We start from the raw sequence: 16,310 nt of genomic DNA, 5'->3' as shown, positions 1-16,310 counted from the left end.
AGTTAATTGTAACATTTTTTAGTGACACGTTTAGGACCATGCTTGGATAGCTTTCTTTAACTTTGGCTCATATTGCAGACAAGATATGGGGAATGCTGGAGTGGTATTATTTTTGTAATCAAGTATCTCACTTCTGTTTTTATTGTTTGTGTTCATCAAACTTGTGTATGTATAGATTCTGATTGGTAAACTGTGTTGTTTGTCTGAACAGATCAGCCAAAGAAATAAAGATGTAATAATATGACTAATTCAAGTAGTTCTTCTACTTTGATTCTATTCTGATCATGTAAGTCCTTACTAATTTTGGGGCTCTCTGTTTGTTAATGAGATGTTGTTACATGCATACTTGCAACTATATCCAGTGTTTAATAATAACAATGCGTGCCAGTGCCCAAAGCTCTGCTCAGAAGCCCATTACTGGTGCAATTAAATGTTGGGGTACTTAATACCAAGGTTGTGTAGTATTGAATCCACCTCATGCCCCTTTAATTCACTACCAGAATCTCCCTGCACCTCCGTCTTGCTGCTTGCCCTGTTTTTTCATCTCTTGCTCTCTGTAAATGTCTGATGCATAAAAATATGTGCCAGCACCCACAACTCAGTTCAGGTTCCCCCCACTGGCAACCACCTTCTCAAATTAAGCACTGACTATGTTTGAATGCTCTTGTACATTTTAATATACAGTTAACCAGAGTGTGATGCAACAGGGATATCACAAAACATTTATGACTTGTGCTGTTTCATGTGCTCCGTGGTAAATTAAGGCAGTTTTTGACGCAAACACATTTTACCACCAGGATATGAAAACATGTTTCTGGAGGGGGTAATATGTCATAAGAATGCTTGTGCATATTTGTTGCATGTCATTTTGTTGTGGTGGTGATGTGTTTCATTGTAGTCTGTCTTTGTACTGCTGTATTTTGTGATGCATTATTGAATATGATGTGTTATAATGTGGTTGTGTTACATTCACTTTTGACTGATTATGTTGAGCCCTGTTATGTTTTAACTGTATTGTTCTGTTGCTTTTTGTATGTTATTGTGTTATGTTATGTTATGTTATTTACTTTACATATGTCAACAAATGCTGCTAAATGTACAGTCAAAAGAAGCCCATGACTTTCACTTTACAATGATATGCAACCATTTAGCACTGTTGAGGGGTGTAAAATAGCACTTATTCTGCTCTTCATCTATTTAAGACACTTGTGAGCCCAAAACAGTGGCAGAGATCATAGTGCACGTTTTTCAAGACTTTTGCGCTGCTACAAAGTTATACAAAAGGATGCAAAGCAGTGCAAAGTTGTCATGTGGTATTTACATTACAGTGAACCACTTTTCTTGCACTGCAAAGTTGCCCTTTTATAGCGCAGATAGTGCTTTGACTCCTTTGTGCTACATTACTTTATGAAGGCGTTTCATGAGTGGTACTTTTTTTTCAAACATATTTTTATTGGCATTTCAAATTATTGACATTTTCGCTGACAATTACAAATATGCACATGTATCAAACCATGGCATACCTACAGTGCTTAATTTGTAAAATATTAAGTGCCAAGGCTCTGACCAGGAGGCCACTGAAGCTTACACCACCCATCGCCCTGGTCATCGCTGCCAAAACAACTACTATCCATCTCTCTCGCATATAAATGCGACAGTTCAGATTATTCCAGGTCCTCAAAGCTAGAGAAATGGCTGGGGAGGCAGGTATTGGCAATTTTAATGTATATTGTAGTCCTAAACTACCGTTATTTTGCTCATCTCTAAATTTGATGAGCAGCACCACAATGTGGTGGACTGTTCTAAATATGGTGTTGACGATTAGGTGCCGGTGGAGAGCACCGGAAACCAATTAAGTGCCTTTGCTGAGCACCAGAAAGAACCAGCTCAAATTAAACACTGGCATACCATATATTAAAAGCAGAGACATTCAATTGTTTTCATTCACTTAGTAAAATATACATTGTCCCATTTACATCCATTTTCCGTTCCTCCTATCTCACAAGGCTGCCATGTGCTTAACTTTCAGTAACCTTTATGCCATCACATTTGTACGTTTATTTCACCCAGAAGCTGGGGAGTCGTCAGGAACAATATCTGTTTGTTGTTTTCTACTAACTAACCAAAACCCACAAAAAACAAACAGAGCAACTTTGGTGTGTGTGGCCAGAGGCAGGCCTTGCTGCTATACCAATGTTTAACCTAGAATGTCTGTGCGTTGTGCGTCGGGGGGACTAGGGAATCTCATGGCTCCATCCTCTTTTTCCACCTGGACCCCTGAGTAGCTCACCTCTGCTACATATGGAGTATGATGCCTGAAGGGGGAGGGCGGGAGTGGGGGGCAAGCTCACTAGATCCTATTTGCCCCACTGCCCTGGGCTCATTCTCCCAGGCGGTTCCATCACTGTCGTCTGACTCCTGCCCGGAGAGTTCCCAATTGGTCAGCATGTCCCTCCACTGCTCCGCAAGAGGATGGCGTTTTAGAATTCTGGCATCCTCTCTAGCTAAGGCCCTGCTCTCCGCCCCTGCCCAATGTGATACACCTCGTCACCAAAGCACTTCCGATGGTCTCAGGACTGTTTTCCAAGACATTGCTATCTGCCGTTTTGCTAATATCAGGGCCAAGTCAATTAATCTGCTGCCTACCTTCCTTTTAGGAGGGCTGGGAAACAGTCCCAACAGACTAACTTCTATTGTGGCCCCAGGTGTGCGCCCCACTGCAGCATTTACCTATACTATGATTTTGTCCCAAAAGGGTTGCAACTCTGTGCAGCCCCAGGTCATGTGTATGAAGTCTGCATCGTCTTGTGTGCATCTTGAGCATTTACGTTGTTCCCTCCAAATGTCACCTGTATCCAATGCGGGGTCATATACGTCATGTGCACATAATTAAACTGAATATACTTCAGTCTAGCATTATGCAATAACTTTTTATGGGAGGACAGGGTTCTACGCCATTCTGAGTCATTTAACTCCCTTTCCAGGGCCGTTTCCCAGCATCTCTGTAATTTCTGTAAAGGGACGAGAGTGGCTTCTGTAAGTGATATATAAAACCATTTCACATGGTGGCCTGCCGCTCCTACGGTAAGTAGTGAATAGAGCACCGGATTAGTTTCCGGCTCCTCTCGGCCCCTACCACACAGTTTTCCAAAGGTTTGAGCCAGCGCTTCGTACTGTAAAAATTGCCTTATTGGGAGCCTGAAGCCCTCCACTAGTACCTCAAAGGGCACTAGATTCTTCTCCTTATAACAGTCCCCTGCTGTCTCCACCCTAGACTCCAATCATGGCATCAATTGATCTGTCGTAAAGACTGTCCGAGAGTTACCATGGAGTAAGCCCACCATTGGTATCATTGGTGTGTATCGTGGCACCAGGGGCGTTTTAACCATGCATCGCCTTCAGCTCTGCAGCGCTGCTGTTTGTAATGTTGATCTATATGGGACTGAGACCATTGAGTCTAACAATTTGGCCAGTAAAAGGGGAGATTGTACGTCAGCTGCCATTGTAAAGGTCCCTTCTGGATTCACCCCCTCCACCCACTGTGCTAACCATTGCATCTGTGCAGCCAGGAAATAGAGTTTGAAATTGGGCACCCCTAGTCCACCTTCCAGCATGGAGTGCTGTAACGCCTGTAGTTCCCTCCCCCGATATCAGATCTCGCAGTAGTGAGTCCAGTTGTCGGAACCAGCCTGCCGGTACTGCTATTGGAGGCAACATGACCATTTTGGAAAGGGAGATTCTGCCCATATGGGGTAGGCGCAGTGAGCTCCAAAAGGGAACACTTGCTTTGAGAGATCTAAGAGTTCTACCCAAGTTTCCCTCTCTAAGGTCCTCCAATGAATGGAATATATAAACCCCCAAGTATTTAAAGGTGTGAGGCGCCCAGTTGAGATTTGCAGGAAGATCCTGGGTGTGCGGGAGCGTTCCCCCCACCAGCAACAAATAAGTCTTATCTTTGTTAACTCGTAGGTCTGACAATTTCTCAAATCGTCCAAGGAGAGATATCAATGTAGCTGAACCCTTCCCTTCATCCTCCAAATATATTAGCAGGTCATCTGCCTGAAGGGATGTTATATGTTACCTTTCATCCATCCTTATCCCCAGCCCTCCCCCACACTGGAACAGGGAAGCCAGTGGTTCAATAGCCAGGGCAAAAAGGAGAGGAGACAATGGGCAGCCCTGCCACGTGCCTCGAAATATCTCATATTGGGTAGACACCATTATTCCCGTCTTTACCCGTGCAGTGGGGCATCTATACAGTAGCTGAACCCACTTGACCCAACCTTCCCCAAAGGCCATATGTTTCATCACTGCAAATATATATTCCTATCCAATGGAATCAAAAGCTTGCTCTAGATCTAGTGAGATCGCTCGCCCCCTGAGGTATAGTACAGAATATAATCCGTGCAGGTTGAATGCAGTGCTCTGAGCTGGGGTGAACCTGTTTTGGTCCTTGTTGATCACCGTTGGCATATGGGAGAGTAGGAGCTGCACCAGCAATCTTAAAATCCATGTTGAGCATGGAAAGGGGCCTAAAATGTCCAACTTTCGCACCCGGGTGGTGGATTTAGGGAGTGGGATTACAAGCACGTCTTGCGTGGATTGAGGTAGGTGACCCACTTTCAAAGACTCGGCATATAAGGTCTCCAAACGAGGGGCCAGTTTAGAGGCATACTGTGCATAAAACTCCGCAGGTAGCCCATCCGGTTCCTGCGTTTTCCCTGTAGCCATATCTTTAATGACTCCCCTTATCTCCTGTAATGTCACTGGCCCTCCCAGGGCTCCCTCAGCTTCACCATGCAGAACCTGGGCCCTAAAACGAGCAAGAAAGGCTCCCGCCTCCTCCGGTGCTGCTGGGGCTGGTGCTCTATATAGCACTTCATAAAATTCATGGAACAAGGAATTTATCTCCCCGGGGCCATGTACTGATACTCCCACATCGGATTGGAGTTGCGTGATTGGGGCCCATGGGATTCTGGTCTAATCAACCAGGCTAACAGGTGCCCCGGCCTCCCCTCCTCTTCCTGCACTTTGGTAAGATATGCTCTATAGTCATGACACCTCAACCTTTCTAGCGCCTCATCATAAAGAGCAAGGGTCTCCCGCATATTTGTCCTGGAGATGGGGTCATCCCCAGTGCCATGTCTAATTTGTGCAGTTAGCCCTCCAGCTTCTCCAATTCTCCATGTAACTCTCTCTGCACTCCTATCGAGCTCCTTAGGCAGTGTACTCTTACTACCACCTTAAATGCCTCCCATTCTATCATCATCGAGGATGATGTATTCGTATTTAATTGAAAGTAGGAATCATTAAGAGAGCTCCCGGAAGGGGGCATCTTCCAACATGGAGGTGTTGACTCTCCACAGTGGAATCAGTGGGCGTTTTCCCAGCGTTGGTGTGTCAGCAGGAGTGGACTATGGTCTGACAAGATGCGTCCTAGGTATTCCGTGTGAATGATTGAGTTGCCAAGGCCATCGGAGCAGAGGAAAACATCAAGTTGTGTGTGTAGGGGATGCATGGGGAGTAGAATGAGTAACCCCTATTGTCCGCATGCTGCATTCTCCAAAAGTCTATCAATCCCGACTGTGTCCACAAGTCACAAAATCCAGCCGCTACGCTGTAGTCCGGGGTGCCCTGCAATGGTGGGAATGAGAGATCCAGGCTGGTGTGTGATACATAGTTAAAATCACCACCTAATATCATGGAATCAAGGGTCATGCTGGCCGTGCGGGCCGACAGTTCCTGGAGAAAGGGCACTGATCCTGATTGGGAGCATATATACTACCAAGCATTATACTTTTCCCATATAACTTCCCACTAACTAGTACATATCTGCCCTCCCGATCCACCTGTGACTGTTCTAGTTCAAAAGGGACCCTCTTGCACCCACATCAATGCTCCCCTGGCATATGCCAAATAGGAAGTGGCAAAAGCTGCCCCCTCCATGATCTACGCAGTTTTTCCACTTATCCTTGGGTAAGATGTGTTTCTTGTAGTAGGGCTATCTCTATACCCCTACGTCTTGGGTATCTATGAATATTATGCCTTTTTGTCATGGATCCAATTCCCATTATGTTCCACGTCAGGAATTTTAATGTACTATATGTGGGTGCCATGTTTAATCTCAATCAAACAGTCCCATCGCCCCACCCACCCCCGCCGCCCATCAATGCAGACAATGCCACCCCCATCCTAATGACAAAATAAACTAAAAGTAAAACCCCTTTTAACAACAAAGCCTACCAAGGGGTGATCCTGTAATGTAGGGGAGGCTTCGCTTTTAAGATACCAAACATTCAACTGGCCCATGCTGGCCCGCCCAATCACAGATGGCCAATGATCCCATTACATAGTTCACCAGGCACCTCCCGTTCCGGGGGGGGGGGAGACAGACTGTTCTCTACATTTACTGCTCTCATATCATGTCATCGGCTGTTCCAGGTGTCACTGTTGGAAGTATAATGCTACCGTTGCGGGGGAAGTCTAAGTCAGACCCCTCTGTCCCCTTCCTGGAGTTAGAGCCATCCTCTGATGGCGTTCCTGCCAGTTGCATCATCCCTGCCACGGCCTGAAGCGCTGCCGCTCTTTCTTTTTCAGTTTACGACGGGCTTGGTTTTTCGGTGGGCTTTTCCTGGGTCTCTGTCTCGACTGCTTCTGTGACCCTGATGCTTGGTGTTTCTCCAGGCGGCCTCCCCCAGGGAACGATCATCCAGCCTTGTAGGCCTCCAACTATTCCCAGGTCTTGTCAGGATCCTCGCAGAAATGGGTCTCTCCATCCAACACTATACACAGCCTTGTTGGAACATCAAGGAATACTGGAGGCCCTCTTCGCGCAGTGCTTTTTTTACCTCCAAAAAAGGGGGCATGCCTCCGCTGTGTTTCCATAGTGTAGTAAGGGAACATGGAGACCTCACAGTTTTCTCCTACAAATGGGCCTCTTGTTGTGGCATCTGCAACAGTACATCCCTGTCTCTGAAATGCAGCACCTCGGCTATCACTGGTCACGGGGCGCGTCTTGGTGCTAGTGGACAAGCCTTTGTTTTTGCCCTGCTCATCCTACCCCTAAGGTTCATCCAGCGGGGTACTTCAGGACTCTTCTGCGAGGCAATCCAGTTAGGGCCGATTTAGCAGTGGGGGACAGGAGATGAAACCCAAGGGCTGAGTTCTTCTCTGCTATCCTGGGATTATGGGCCCCACCGGCTCCCTCCTCAGTAGCCTTGAGTGTGTTTCACTCCAATACTTCGACCAGGACGCAGCACTCAGGGTGCGGGGGAAGGGAGAGCCACCCAAAGCCAATGGTTCCTTTCAGGAGTCTCGTGGTCACTGCACCTCTGCGCATCCTCAGGGGCTGATGCTCAGGGATCGTTGCTCACAAATTCCCCTTCTCAACAAGGCCCGCACAGGTTTTCAGGGGTGAGGCTATGCAGGGCGAAGTATAAAGGCTGCCTGCCTAGGTTATCCTAAAAGATGGGGAAAGGGCTACCCACCGCTCTTCATAGCGTGCTTTGCTTCCCTTCCGGCATCACTCTCACCTCTTATATCCCCAGCCTGACTTTGTCCACTTGTGGGCTTTCCCCTGAGTCCAATCGCTCCCGTGTGCTGCTCCCCGTGGATTCCTGGCTCCGACCAGGACCCGGGTGCCTTTGCAAAACTGCGACTATCCTCTTGCTCAATCACGGAGGTTCTCACATTTAACCGCCTATTTCCGCTGCCCTCGCAGCCCAACAGCAACCTCCTTCAGCTGTGGTCCCGGCCTGCCCAATTTGCCGGTCCGCACTGTCTATCGGCCATAGGCGCAGCCGGGGTGCGCCTTGCTCCATCCCGCAAGGCCGATCTCTGCGCTCAAACTGGGCCTCGGCCACCATCTTGGCTCATCCCCGACCAGGATTGTTGCCCCTCGTTCCCTCGGAGCTTCTGTCATCTGCGGTGTGCGGGAGCACCCCAAGGCTTTCTTGGCTCACCCTGTATGGGATCCAGTTCCACCAACCTCTAATATTTCGGTCTGCCCAGAATGTAGCAGGATTTTGGTCGGGCAGCGTGGAGCAGTCCACTCACGTGCCAGCCATCGTTCACGGCCAAGCCACGCCCCCTTCATGAGTGGTACTTATTGATTTCAATGCTATCATCAATGGTTTTGAGTGCAAAACCAGATCTAAAAATGTATCGACCTAGCTTTGCATCACAAAATAATGCCTCCTTGATCCGGCCGCAAAGTAAGAGAAATGTTTTAATTTCTTCTAACATTTCAAGCGTTGCACCATTTCAGGCTGCTGAGCTGTGTTGTATTATTGTTTTGTAAATCTGCCTCCTGTCTTAATTTTGCACTTTAGGTGCTCACTTCATGCAATATGTCCCTTGAACTGTTGTGTTTTATCAATTAAATTGAAATGTATTTTATATATTGTCCACTGAATACATGTGAGAGACTTTGCTGTTTATCCAGTAGCTAGCCAATACCTTTATTGCAGCTGCTACACCATTTTTCTTACTACTAGGCAGTATGATATAGTGGCCATCTTTATTAAACATGTCTGCATATTTTGCTTTTAGTGTTCCAAACAAATTGCATTTAGGTCATTGTTCATCTTTGCTAAGCCCCTCTTCCCTTAATTACATGATTCTCTACAGATTTAAAAGGTAAAGTACCACTTGAAAACTGCTGAGGTTGAAAGAACCTATAGAGGTTGGTGTGCATATTTTCAGGATTTGAATCAGCTGCTCAATATAACAGCAGCAAACTTAATATTTTTAAAACTCAGTTTTTTTATTTCACATAAATCATATATAGTTTCTGAGGGGGCACCAGTTTACTTTTTAGTGCAACTGCTTATCTTTCTACAAAGTTGAGATTGGTCATATTTTAGCTACTATGCCTATCTGTAAGAATGTGTATTATTATTTGGGGCAGCAGCTGCCCCCCTATAGAAATACTAACACTTTTTGTCAGGGTGAACCCTCAAAGTCATTAAATTGACCTGAGCTCAACTTCCTGGTAGCTTTGGCACAGAACAGATGGGTTCAACTTAGGGCAATGTAAAGGATTTCTGCAGTACTAAAACAGTAACTATGTCAGGACACCAACCTATAAAAATCTCAAACCAAATTAGTAAAATGGAGTAAAACTTATCAAACAAAATGACACAAAAACAATCAAAAATTAAGGGAGCCAGGGATATGAGTTTTTAAAGTCTGAGGTGCCAATAGACCCAAAAAGTGCAAAGCACTAATCATAGTCAACTATTGTATTAGACTAGGACCTAGGCACGATTTGCGAATATTGGAGTGTGAGTCAGATACACCAAGTTAATTGGTGCTGGTGAAAGTCTGGAAGCTGTGATAAGTTAAAAAAACTTTCTACATCCCACTTCAGAAAGTCACCTTTTTGACAGAAAACTCCTTTCTGGGCTTTAAAGAATGCTTGCCCTGTCACTGGCCTAGACCTGCCTGCCTTTTGCTTGCCTAGGCAACCTGCCTGAGAGGGTGTGCCCACATCATAACCAATGGCGGCTTGCAGGGAAAGGGGGTGGTGAGGCCGGGAAAAATATATATACACATGCCTCTTCATGCCCGCCTCCGTCTCTCCTTCGTCATTGCTTCGCTGGTGAGTCCCGGAAGCACCCAGACCGCCCTAAGCCAATCACAACAATGCAATGCAGCGTTGTGATTGTTCTGAGTGCCGTGGTTCAGCGCTCAGCCGGGGACTGGGAGCCTGGGCATATTCTCCATCCAGGCTGTTTATTACAGCCCGGTGGAGAACATGCTAAGTGTGCATGACTGTTTGGGCGGCCAATCTGTCATGCGCACTTAAGGGCATGAACCACTCATCCCTCTGTGGCACCAGCCCCGCCCCGTCTTAACCCAGCCCTGTAGCTCCAAAAAATAAAATGATAATAACAATGTTATTATCATTTGATTTTTATTTTTTTCTGCTCTGAGAATGGGTGCCCTGGATGGGGACAGGGGGCTATGTAAAGGGGAAGAAAGGTTCTGCCGTGTTGGTTTTGGGTAGAAAGGCACTGTGAGATAGTCTACAGAAAAACACACAGAATGTGCTGCAAAAGTGGGTAGGGTCACCCATGGGAACTTTTACCCCATTTGTTAGGGAGTGACCAAGAGTTTCTGCCACTTACAGTGGGCATAAATGTGGCATCCACAGTATCCTCCTCAGAACACTCATTGGCCTGTAGAGAGTCAAAAGAAGGACTACCATGCCGTCTGAAGAACCTGAAGGAAGACTGGCCCTGTTTTCCTTGAACTCAGGACCCCAGAGGTGACTCCATGGGTAAATCTACTAACCTCCTGTTAGAGCTACAGGGACAAAACAAGCTTCCAGAGGCCTCTATCCCTACAACTGCCCAGCTGGCCAGTTAAACCTGGACCTACCCTGGACCCTGCTGAGGGCCTCTGTTGCAGTGAGTCCTAAACCCCAAGTTGGGGCCCTAGCCAGGACCCATGGCCAGTGGTAAAGTGTATTTATCTTGTGTACACTGTCTACACTGCCAAATCTTTTTGCCAACGTTCTGCTGGTTAATAGACGGAAGCCCAAATTGCAGCCAATGCAGCAGCTGTCAATGTCAGATCTTTGGCCAGCTTCAGATTACTGGTTTGCCTTGCCGAAGGAGGGCTGATTTCCAGAAACGTTTCTAAGTCCAATTAGAGGGCTTCTTTGAGCAGAAACCAGTTAACATCGAGGCCTTCCTGGGCACAGACTTTGAACTTTGCCCACTTGGAGCTTTCCTGCCTTCATTGATGACCGCATCAGGGCACCATTCATCTTCAAGCCCCCCTTCAGATGTAACTTGCAGTTTGCCCCACCGATTACTCATCGATGACTACTTTTTCTCCATAAAAGTTTCTAACTCAAAAGGTAAACTTTCTCCTGGGATGAAACTGGCCCTTGTTTCTGACTGGCGATCCATCGCAGTCAGCATTAACTTTTAACTTTGGCCGAATCTAGTGAGACCAGATAAATGCAGTTGACGCTCTTTGCTTTTTCATGCTATTTTTATTTCAAACATTAAAAATTCATATCTCTGGTTCTACTTATTACAATTGTGTTGTTTTGGTGCCCATTTGCTTATTAAATTATTCTCTATTGTCTAAATTTTCTTGTGTTGTGTTTTGACTTTATCACTCTTTGAGTACTGCATAAATACTTTATACACTGTCTCTAAGTTAAGCCATATTACTTTGTGAGGGTTAGGCACAGGCTTATTTAGTGACTTAAGTTGTTCACCTTGACAAGGATTGTGATTATTTTTTGGAATGGGTTCTCACCGCACACATCCAATACTTCAATCTCTTACAATGTGTTAATTGAACAACCCAGTTAATTCCTGTTTAAAGGGGGAGTTCAACCCTTTTACTCCTGTTTAGCAGGGTTAGCAATGCACAGAGTTCTAAGTCCAACATAAATTGTGTACATAAAAAGATAAAAAATCTGATGTGACCACGCAGAAAAGGCGGATTTCCTACAATGCTTATGGGCTTCACAAATGTTGGTACATTTCTTATGATAGCGTATGGGCATACAATTGTCTCGTAGTAACCATCTTACAGTCCTTTCAAACAGAGCATTTTGCCAGTCAAATGGGGGGAAGTTTTAGACAAGGGTTTGGGACAGGTTCTAAATAGGTCATCACCAAATACAGATGCAGCCTGTTATCCACAAAGGGTGTTTTAAATACCCAAGTACTTGTCACTCTATTGTGCTGCACAGTTGGACCTATTGAAAGACACTGGAGGATCAGCAGAGGACTGGCACCCTGCTTGCTGTACCTACCTCAGCACGCAACACAGTTGCAATACAAGGGTTTAATCTCACAAAAGGTGATGGGAGGAATCCATGCAAACAGTCTAACCCGTGGCAATCGCTCGGGATAATACAGTGGATGTCAAGTGTCTCTTAACTTGCCTGAGACACGAGCAGTTGAAGTCATGTGGCTCTCCAGCAAAAGTGATCTTTCAGTGTTACCAAATATTGGTGCTCCGCCACTCTGTATGGGTTTGTAAGCATTAAAGGTAAAACGTACCTTCTACTGACAAACGCATGTAGTGGCAGACTCTTGCAGGTATCTGCATTAATTCCCTTTGTGTTGAAATAAATGATTCTCTTCATCATTTACAACAGTAGATACAAGTGTAAATTTCCAATTACATGCATTTATGCGTGTTGTTAAATTTTAAATTCTGTGCGGGGCTCTGGGGTGCACTCACAAACTGTGAGCTGCTTGGAACACATCGAGAGATTGTTAATATGCTGCAGTAAATCATGGCAATGATAGTTCCCAGACACAGAACGCCAAAACAAACCTGATCAGTAGCTCTAAAACTGAATGTCATGTAATTGCATTCTTAAAATAAAGGGCAGAATGCATTAAATTGTCAAATGAGTAAACGTATTTAGTTACAGCTACAGCTACCTATAGATTGTCTATGCTGAATCGCAGGTCACTATCAGTTGGTTCTGAACATTACAATCGCGGTGGTCAATTGTCGCTCTGCAGTAGTGGAATGTTGCACTTAGTAACTCGCCTTTCAAAAATATATATTAATAAAGCATTATCAGACCCTAACGAAGGAAATCCGGGTGCCATGCATTTTCTACCCATGCTCGTCCTTGTGGAACATGACAAAACATACCATAACGATTTTTTTCTGGTTTTGAACCAATAAACAAACTGTAACTTTTTCTCTTTAGCACTTCATCTGATACCATCTCAAAAAAGAGCCATAAAGATTTCTGATCGCTACAAGATTTCATCCATGTAAGCTTTCTCTTAAGGCAGGTATATTTTTGGTAGTCATAACCAGGTTTTGTATTTTTCTTCCCTTTTTATGAGACTGGAGCTTGTAATAATTGTTAAAATTAATTTAACACATGATGATGGTCCTGTTGTGTGATCTGACCATGTGCTTAATATACATGACACCGAATTTACGGAAGTGGTTCCATCTTGTTCTCTGAATTCGGTCATGTAATTTTACCGTTGTACTTTTTAACTGGACATTCGTAGCTTGCAGATTTTTTAATTACTGTATGTTTTGTTCCATCGGCACTTTTTAAAATAAAAAATACAAAAAACATTGAGTGCTTTTACTTGTTGGAAACCTGAAACTGTGTATTTAAACATGATCATTAAGGAATTCGAGTTTTGAAAGTGCTCGAAGGCTCAGCGCTTATTCCTCCATGTTCATGAACAATGATTGAATCAGGATTCAGAGCAGAAAGAGACACCACTGAGTAATTCTTACTAAATAACTTACACAAAATGCTGCATTTTTAAACTTGCCTCTCTTTGAGAATGGTTTCTTTATTGGCAATTTATGTTTACTATACCAGTGCTAGGACTACTTGGCCTCACTGTAATAAAAAACCAAGCATTGACTAAGCCTGCAGGTTTGACTCGCCCGCAGTGCAGGCACACATGCACAAAACCACACAATATCCAAGGACACTTTAAGATACATCAAACATTTATAGACTTATGCAGAGAGAACAACACACCCAAATTGTATCCATGCAAACAGAGACAATCAAATACTCAAACACTGACCCTCTGACTACCAGACAGGCATGGAGAAAGACCCAGACCCTAGGCTAGAATGAACGTCAAAGGCTCAGACGTTAGAAGTGTGAATGTCCCCAAGCATTAACAATCCTCTGTGGCCTTAGACTCATATGAGCACAGTGTTCTCAGGCATCAATGAACCTCAATGGTCCCAAGCATTGAATAACTTACATGACCGAGACAGTAATGAACATCTATGACCTCAAGCATTATTGAACATCTTTGGTTCCAGGTCCTATGAGCATACATCAGTGTTTCCCAAACTGTGTAGTCACGAGTGTCGGGAAAATCCAAGCGATAAATAAAGATAAACTTAAATTCTGTGTTTATCTTGTCCCATTTGCGGCACTTCAAAGACAGTAGTCAAATGTTAGTCCATGGGCCTAATTACGAGTTTGGCGGTCCATGGAACCGCCAAAATCGTGGTGGAGGTGTGATGGTGGTTGGGGACCGCCACACCAGTGGTCCGACTTGTCTATTACAAGTATGGCAGTCGGACCTCCACGGGACCACCGCAACCGCCAGGGATCCAAGATCCCTGGCATTAGTGCAGTGGTCTTGAGGCCATAATATGCTTGGTGGTGCCGCTGCAGCACTGCCAAGCATATTATGAGTTTCCTTAATGCCAGCAGTCTCATGTCATGAAACTGCTGGCGGTGAGGAAACAAAGGGGGCTCCGTGAATGGGGTGAATGGGAGCACATTTTGTGCCCCCCTGTGTGCATGAACCTCTGTTCCTGCACGGCATGGACTTCACAGTTCATGCCGTGCAGGACCATGCTTTGGCGGTCCCCAGGTCGTGCAGTTCTAAGGCTCATACATGAGTCTTTGTATTGCAGTGCTGCAGGACTGCAACGCTGCCATCCCGCCGGCCAAATAACTCGTAATCGGGAGGGCGGGCAGCGGTCGACTTTGTAGGTCTTGGAGCCTGGCACTGGCAAGGCATTCCGCTCAAAGACTGCCCCATGACTTGTGCTGCTTATGGTTTTTAACATAGGGGGAGTGTCTACAAACTCCTTTTACTTTGCAATCAGAGAAAGAAAGTAAAGTGAATTAGGTCACAATCTTGCTGGGTACATAAAGTTACGGGTGGGTGAAATATTCTGTTCCACCTGTGGAATTGACAGAATTTTGTGACTCTGCATTACTCTTGTAACGCGGAGTTCCGGCCAAATTATGCTAATTGCCACATGGCCGAATTTTTTTTGGTGCGCACAGTTCCAGAAAGGTAAGCTGGTGAGCACAAGTGAGATTTGGCATCCTCTAGATCAATATCCAGTCGATGGGAGAACATCCGGCAATGATTTCTGATGCGGGCGGTCATGACTATTTGCGGTTAGAAGGCTGCTGCTCAAGTAGAAGATCTACTCTAGTGGCAGGAAAACCAACTCCAGTCGCTACGCACGCCGTTCATGCTGAGTTATTGGTGTGGAATGTGCTACTGGCGGTAAATCACAGCACAAGCCATGCTACATGTCTATTTCCATTGGTGGAACTTCACAGAATCTCGCTGAGTTCTTTATGTAACTCAGCAGAATTCCGCAGAGTCAAATTCTGAGAGTTCCACCCACCCCTACAGAAAGGGTGAAGGAAAGGCTGCAGTATGTCATTTATTCATAACATGTAACAAAATGTAAATACATGTTGTTGGACCTGGCCTTTTATCAAGGTTATCCCCAAACATTTTCCCTTTCTCCTGTATTTTTTCTGACCTGTTTTTGTTGGCTTTAGGACGTTGGGCACTTTACCACTGCCATTCTCTGCTCTTTTTTTTTTTTTTTTTTTTATTTCTTTATTTTCAAGGCAGTTCTAGTGGCAATATACAACCCAAACATACAAACATACCCTTACAATAGAAAGTGAAAATGAAATTAAATTCATACAATTAAAGAAATTTATAAGAGAGATACATACAGCGATTACAGTAAAAAATTATCGGATACTTCTATATTCAACCTGCATCAAGGAAATTTGTAAGCGCCCCCCAAATTAACAATCCAATTCATTTCTTCCGAGCTCCCTTCAACGCATACAGATTCCATTCTATTTCATAAATACGATACAGCTTGGCTCTCCAAGATTCAAAAGTCGGAGCCTCAGGTGAAAACCATTCTGTTGCGATGCATAACCGCGCTACAATCATTGCAAGAAATAAAAAGTACATATGCTCATTTAATATAGGATGGTTACATGTTTTTTGGCCTATTCCCAATAACATAAGTGTAGAAGAAATCTTGTAGGGACGTTGCAATACCATTGATATAAATACTTCAACGCTATTCAAAAAATGCGACAACTTAATACAATAAAAAAAAATATGAGCCATATCGGCTTCAGAATCCCCACATCGAAAGCATTTCCCATCACATTTATCTCCCCAAGTTGCCATCCGTTTAGGAGTATAATATAACCTGAAGACCGATTTGTAAACTTGAGCTTTTAAATTAGCAGCCAAACATATCTCCTTAGCCAGAGATAGAGTTTCCAAAATATCTATTTGAGAATCTCCCAGCTGATTTTGCCAATGCAAATTACATTTTTGAATATCATTATGTCTATACTCCATCAAGATCAAATAAAGTGGGCCAATCCTTTTTTGAAGACGAATCCCTTCTACTAAAGTATTAGGAGAAGCCTTAATTTGATTTTTCAAACAAAAATCTCGAACTTGAAGATATTTAAAAAACAACGACTGTGGCAACTGATATTTATCAACCAATTCTGCATATGTCACCAGTAT

This window comes from Triturus cristatus, chromosome 5_1, assembly GCF_964204655.1.
Source record: "Triturus cristatus chromosome 5_1, aTriCri1.1, whole genome shotgun sequence".
In the NCBI taxonomy this organism is placed as follows: domain Eukaryota; kingdom Metazoa; phylum Chordata; class Amphibia; order Caudata; family Salamandridae; genus Triturus; species Triturus cristatus.
This window is presented reverse-complemented; position numbering follows the sequence as displayed.